General features: G+C 36.0%; 1 pseudogene across 1 annotated transcript; it reads right to left on the bottom strand.

Moving 5' to 3' along the window:
• Positions 1-596: 596 nt before the first annotated feature.
• On the bottom strand, positions 597-5991 carry LOC148203438 (uncharacterized; annotated as a pseudogene). Its single transcript, XR_015784132.1, has 3 exons — positions 4053-5991; positions 2728-3471; positions 597-2630 (listed from the first exon to the last, which is right to left on the bottom strand). The product of XR_015784132.1 is annotated as an uncharacterized LOC148203438 (transcript).
• Positions 5992-6192: the final 201 nt, after the last annotated feature.

The raw sequence follows: 6192 nt of genomic DNA, 5'->3' as shown, positions 1-6192 counted from the left end.
CACTAAAGACCCACAGAGTGTAAAATAGCACATCTTTGAGAAAAACGTTTTTATGGAGAATATCATCTTACCTACTTCAACCATAAAAGGTCAAGTCTGTGAAAAGAAACCACCAAACTATTTAAGTCATATCAATTTTTTCTTGAATTAAATATCATACCATGTCATTTTCACTAAATTAGTTCACTAAAGCAACACCGTTATTATTTCAGTGCTAAACATTTGCGAAAACAATCTTGAAATGTATGACATCTTTTTTCTAATAGATTAAGAATTCAGGATATTAAGAGAATTTAACCATTTGTTAGCACTCCCTAAATATATGAATTAAAGAGTTCAAAAGACATTCAACACAAAAGTAATATTCAATGACAAATTCATTGAACAATAAAACTCTAGTATTATTATATGTCTTAACCTGGAGTTCCTTGTTTTATATTTGTTTGGCTTTTAAGGCAAAGGATAAAAATGCAACAAACAAGGAAAGAAGTAATTGAACAATAATACTCTAGTATTATATGTCTTAGTATGATGTTTCTTGTTTTTATATTTGCTTGACATTAAGAAGGGAAGAGATCCAAAATAGAAGAAACAAATAAGTAGAAGTCATTGCATCCCCAATATAGGAGAGAATGAATTTGATTCCAATAAGCAAGTTGAACATACATATGGGTTCCTTTTCTATTCTTCTAACATAATCTCATATACTATGAAGTGTCTATGACAACATTTACAAGAGGATCCTATAGTTCATAAAAACCTCATCCAAAAGTCCATGAACTTAACTTTAGAATTAGTTATGTACTTGGCTAAATATTAAGTGGGATTTACTGGTAGGAAATCTCTTTCCCCTTGGCTTTCTACAAATCTTTCCCCAACTAATGTACCCCATTTTCTCAATGGCAATTTCAGTGTCAACATTTAGTTCCTTCAAGTTCAAAAGCAAGTCTGTGATGTTAGAGGATGAACCACAAGCCCTTCTCTTCCCCGCGCTACTACATTTCTGCCGGCACTTCTAAGGCAACCTGATGCTGAGGGAGTTTTTCTGGCAGCTTCCACGAGACCTCCTATGGTTTGAAGATCTTCGGTCACCTCATACCGAGACAAAGAAGCAATGCTTGGGAGAATGTCACTTTGGAAGTCATTCCCCTGCCTCCTCCTGTTTGTTCGGCACTTTCTTGGTTGACTTGGTGAAGTAGATAGACCTTCTTGCTCATTTTGGCCACTACTCTTGTATAGGTCCTTGGTATCAGACAAATTTAAGGACATGAACTCAAAGTAATCAAAGTCAGCAGGCAGAAAGTCCTCAAGATCCTTAATGGCACAATTGAAATCCTCCTTAACCTCATGCTCTGGATGATCGACTACTGTAGACACAATTCCAGCAAACCAGTGGAGATAACTAGTTATAGAAGGTTCAGATGATGGGCACTTTGTCATTTGGATACCATCATAGGTCAAAGCTTCTGATATGGAAACCAAAGCCTCGGCTGCAATTCTGGTTTGCTCTTCTCGTGCTTCTGGAACCTCCTGCTCCTGCCCTGCCAATCGCAACATCTCAGGCTGGTTTTCATCAGATTCTCCTCTGGGTGGAGAACATTCCTTGTTTTCTGGACTTGCAGGTGCTTGTAAATCATTATCAATTGGCATATTTTCATCTTCATTTGTGCATGAATTTAGGTCAAGAATACCTGATGAATGTTTGCGCTTCTTTTCACTCTTCGTGTATTCACTGACAGATGCTTGTTCGCCCATGTCAGGATAACCATCAGAATGCAAATTTACATTGGATATCTTATTAATTTCTTCAGTCCTATGATCTGTGGACAGGCTCTGGACGACTTTGGGTGTCTGAGGTTTTCCATTAAGGTCGAATGCACACATGTGACTTTTTTGAACCTTATTCAACTCCAAATCAGAATGTACACACCCAGATTTCGAAGGATTCAGAAAGGAAGAATCAATGGGGGTTGAGGCTTCACATTCATCAGTGGGGTTTCCCTTGGGTACAGCAGGCTTTTCTTTAAGCCAAGGCAGCCTTGAATCCTGAAATTTATCATATTCAACGGTTATCCGAATGCTTTGAAATTCTGCAGCTTTGGTTTCAGAAGAACCAACAGGCATAACATTCAGGTTTATGTTCTTGTTAGTCTCCACATATTCTGAATCCTTAACATACTTCCAAAGCTCATGGCCAGCTGATGATGGACCACGATCACAACAGTTTGGATCATCAGCACTAATTGATGGTAGACCCAACAGATTGGACCTGTTACAAAATTTGCTGTGAAGACAGTTTTGACAATCTAAATTAGAGCCAGATCCAATACTTTTCCATAACACTGATGGTGAAATCCTAGAACTTTTCAGGTCAGACTCAGAAACAAGCTGATGAGAAGAACATGGGCATGAAGCATAGCTAGGTCCAATCCAGACACCACTTGTGGGATTATACCTTCCAGCAAAGCTATCCCTATCCGTTCTCAGTCCCGGGACAGTTTGATTGGTGGAATGAAAATATGAAGAGTTGTTAACTTGTTTCAGCTTCTTACTTATGGATTCAATTGAAACAGATTGGTTTTCTGTATCATTAAATATAGCAAGGGAACCCAAGTCACTACCGTTTTGCCCTGTAAAATTAGCAATTCACTATATCAGAAAAAAAGGTATACAAACAAAGATATGTATTACAATAACTACAAGGCAATCTCAGAGACAAGTTCTCACCAGAACCAGTACCCAAGGGCAGCCGTCCATGTTTTGTCCCCTTGTTTGGTAGTGGGGGATCTAAACAAGATTGGAGATCCTGTTTTCTTTCCAAATTCTGGATGACATCATTGGTAAAACTATGAGAACCTGGTTTAATTCTCCTCGGCATATCATGAAAGGTATAGTTTTTGTGATGGATTGACGCACCAAAATCAGCATACTTACACCTGTCTCTCCTTCAAGCTTAAATGGCAAATTTAGGTCGGAAAAACCATTAAAATTGGTTCTAAATGGTTTCTCAACAGTGTTGTTATAAACAACCTTAGAAATTCCATTTAAAGTATAAGTTGACAGTGCGAGCTCTTTGATAGCCCTTTCATTTTCACAAGATTCACCTTCACTATCAATGTATTCATCAGCTGGAAGTTGAAGATCCAATATTTTCTTACCAACTTTTCTGTAAGCTGATACTGATAGTGTAGTATCTTTCGAAGATTCTGTGATTGCAGCTGGGGCAGGAGCAGCAACAGGAGTAGGATGTAATTGCTTGCTCATTTCTTGCATAGAAGCCAATGGTAACTGGATGCCTTCAGCATTTAAAATAGATGATTGACTAGTGAACCAATGCAAATTTTGAGAGTAATACAAAGAGGAACTTGACGATGATGTCTCCAACCTTATAGTATGTTTATGTAACTCAATCCTTTTAATTTCATCCATTAATTCTTTTTGTTTCTGGTAAATACGGTGAAGCTCATGAATCTGAACAGCAAGGCACAGGCCAGAGTCATTAAAAAATAAAGTTAGGATCTTTATGAATATCCAATAATATTCAAGAACAATTTTACCCCAAACAACAAACCTCCACAATTTATCTTTATTTTGGATGAAATAAATTTTTAGAATGAAATGAATGAATGAATTTGACAAAATTTTTAGAATCATTTGTTTTTCTAAATAAGATTCTTATTTTGCTCCCCACTTTTATTATCAATAAATAAACAAATATGATTAAACTTCTTCTCATAGAACCTAATACTGACCCAAATATGTTACAATGGAACCTCTTACTGCCATTTCAAAAAGCCTCAGACTCTATAGTTACACAACTTCAGGACTTCAGGTACCAGCAGATGATAAATGTTTAATCTTGTGTTTGACGAAGACTGAAATAGGAAGCCTTATGAAAATAGTTAATTTGTGTAGATAATGGGTAATACTTTCTCACATGACCATGTTTGCCATCCAACACTAATTATACTTTTAATAAAACATAAAAGAAAGTATTTTTGGCAGCTATATGCAGAAAAGATAAACACGATGAAACCATGAAGCTAACATACTTGGTCCCTGAATATGGCCTCATGCTTGAGTATTGTCTGTTTCAGAAGTTCCTTGTTGTAACCTAAAAGATGACAAGTTGATGACAATGGCGAGGATCCAAGTCCATAGCAGTCATCCTCACGTTCACCAGTATAATTAGATGAGGTCCATGTGCTGCCTTCTGCACTGAAGACAAAATCCCTCGGGGACTGATATCCTGGGATATAACCATTGTTTTGCCTGTTTGCACCCATGCCCAATAGTGCCATAGATGACAATGTAGAGATTTCAATGAAATAAGATATTATAAAGTATCCTCATTTTTAAGGGAATGAAAACCTGCAATCAAAACAAAAATAAATTGATTCTTAGTTAAATAATAATTAAGAGAAATATTTGATAAGTAATAAAAAAAAATACAGTTTAGACACCTGCTTTACTCTGGCTTACATAGGTTCTTATTTACTGAGAATACAAGATTGTTCGCTAAGGAGAAAAGGATTGCTCCAAGTAATATATATGTAATGTGCACCCAAAAAATAGAATAATTAGATTCAATTGGACTGTTTTGTAAACTGCTCACATGACCCACAGGGGAATTCCATTCTACAGCTAAATTATCTGACAAAACATTGTGAAGACAGAATAATTCTAGATCGTGACATTTCCATATGATGTCATAGTAATGAAGACCTGCAAAGAAATGTGAGCCCATCTGCACAACAAGAAAATAAAAATTGCCACAAGCCAACTTTAATCTTCGTGTCCAACACTATTTTTCATTTTGACATCAAATGTTAAGCACTCGTGAGGAATATACATTGTACATATTTAATCTAATATAGTATTATTTTACATAAATCTATAGACAACAGATTACTCAACGTCACCAAAAAAATCAATCTCGTCCAGCAGTATATATTCTCAGAGAATAATTTGGCACCAAACAATCCTCTCCATCACCTAAAAATGAAAATATATAGGTTACATGACAAACGGGTGAAGAATAGACAAGAGTCTATAACCGGCTTCACAAAAGAGAAATGGGAACACATGTAATGCTATGCAAGAGGGCCAGAAATTAAATTTCTTTCCTCCATGTCCCTCAAAAAGAAAACGTTTGATGTTTTAAGAAAGAATTTGGTTACGGTTAAAAGGATTTTCTAAATGGACAACAGAAAGGAATACAAAACTACCTTGCTTGCAGAAGCATTTAAAATTCAAGTTGATAAGCACAAGCCCCGGAAACAAATAACCAATTTTGTCACAATTGGCTTTCTCAAAAAGGGATTGGCACTTTTAAGTTATGATAGACATCAAATGTTTTTACGTCATAAATCCATAAGAGAGTGCAAATATTTCCTAACCAGAATTAAGAAACCCTGAAATCAACACTCACAAGTATCACTGAACAGGGAAAGAAGAGCACTGTGAATACACTAATAATGATATCAAAAGTTCATATAATGATAAGCACTGCATAAACTGCAGGACAAGCACAGAAGCACCAACAGCGATCAAAAGAATTTTCTGAATGAGATAGAGTTAGGCCAAATGTTATGGTATCAAGTCAATCAGACATTTCTGAGACAAATCTCACAGGCAAATCATATTTTGCAATCAGAATCAGATGCTCCAGACAAGGGTATCAAATCCATCCATCAGATAACCCAGCCAACGACACAAAAACAAACCAAAATATGATAAACAAGTATTTATTCTCAAAAACAAGTCCATCAAACATTTCATGTACGGAAAAGTAACAGGAAGAATACTCAAGAGTAACCCGTTCACAAAAAAAACACAAAAACTTGCAAGGAAGGGTATACAACTTAACCCAATTACATAATCACCGAAACACATAGCTCAGTGTGAAAAGAACAAAAAAATACAGTCAAATTCAACACTTGAAGGAAGAAGCCACTGAAAAGTAGTACAGAGAAGAAAATTTTAGAGCAAAAAAATGGGAAAATAAACAAGAAAATGTTGAAGAAACACGACATCATTGAAGAGAAAAAAAATGAACTCGCTCACTCACCGGAAGAGTCATTGTTTGAGGGTAGTGGATACGTTGGAAAAAAAAAGATGAAGGAGAAGAAAGGCATTAATGTTAAAGCGAAAACAGAGAGACCCAGAAGAGGTTGGGAATCAAAAAGTGAT

The sequence above is a fragment of the Vigna umbellata genome, chromosome 2 (genome assembly GCF_029865625.1).
Source record: "Vigna umbellata cultivar VRB3 chromosome 2, Vumbellata_1.0, whole genome shotgun sequence".
NCBI lineage: Eukaryota > Viridiplantae > Streptophyta > Magnoliopsida > Fabales > Fabaceae > Vigna > Vigna umbellata.
The sequence above is the reverse complement of the archived record's forward strand: the minus strand, read 5'-3'. Positions and strand labels throughout refer to the sequence as shown.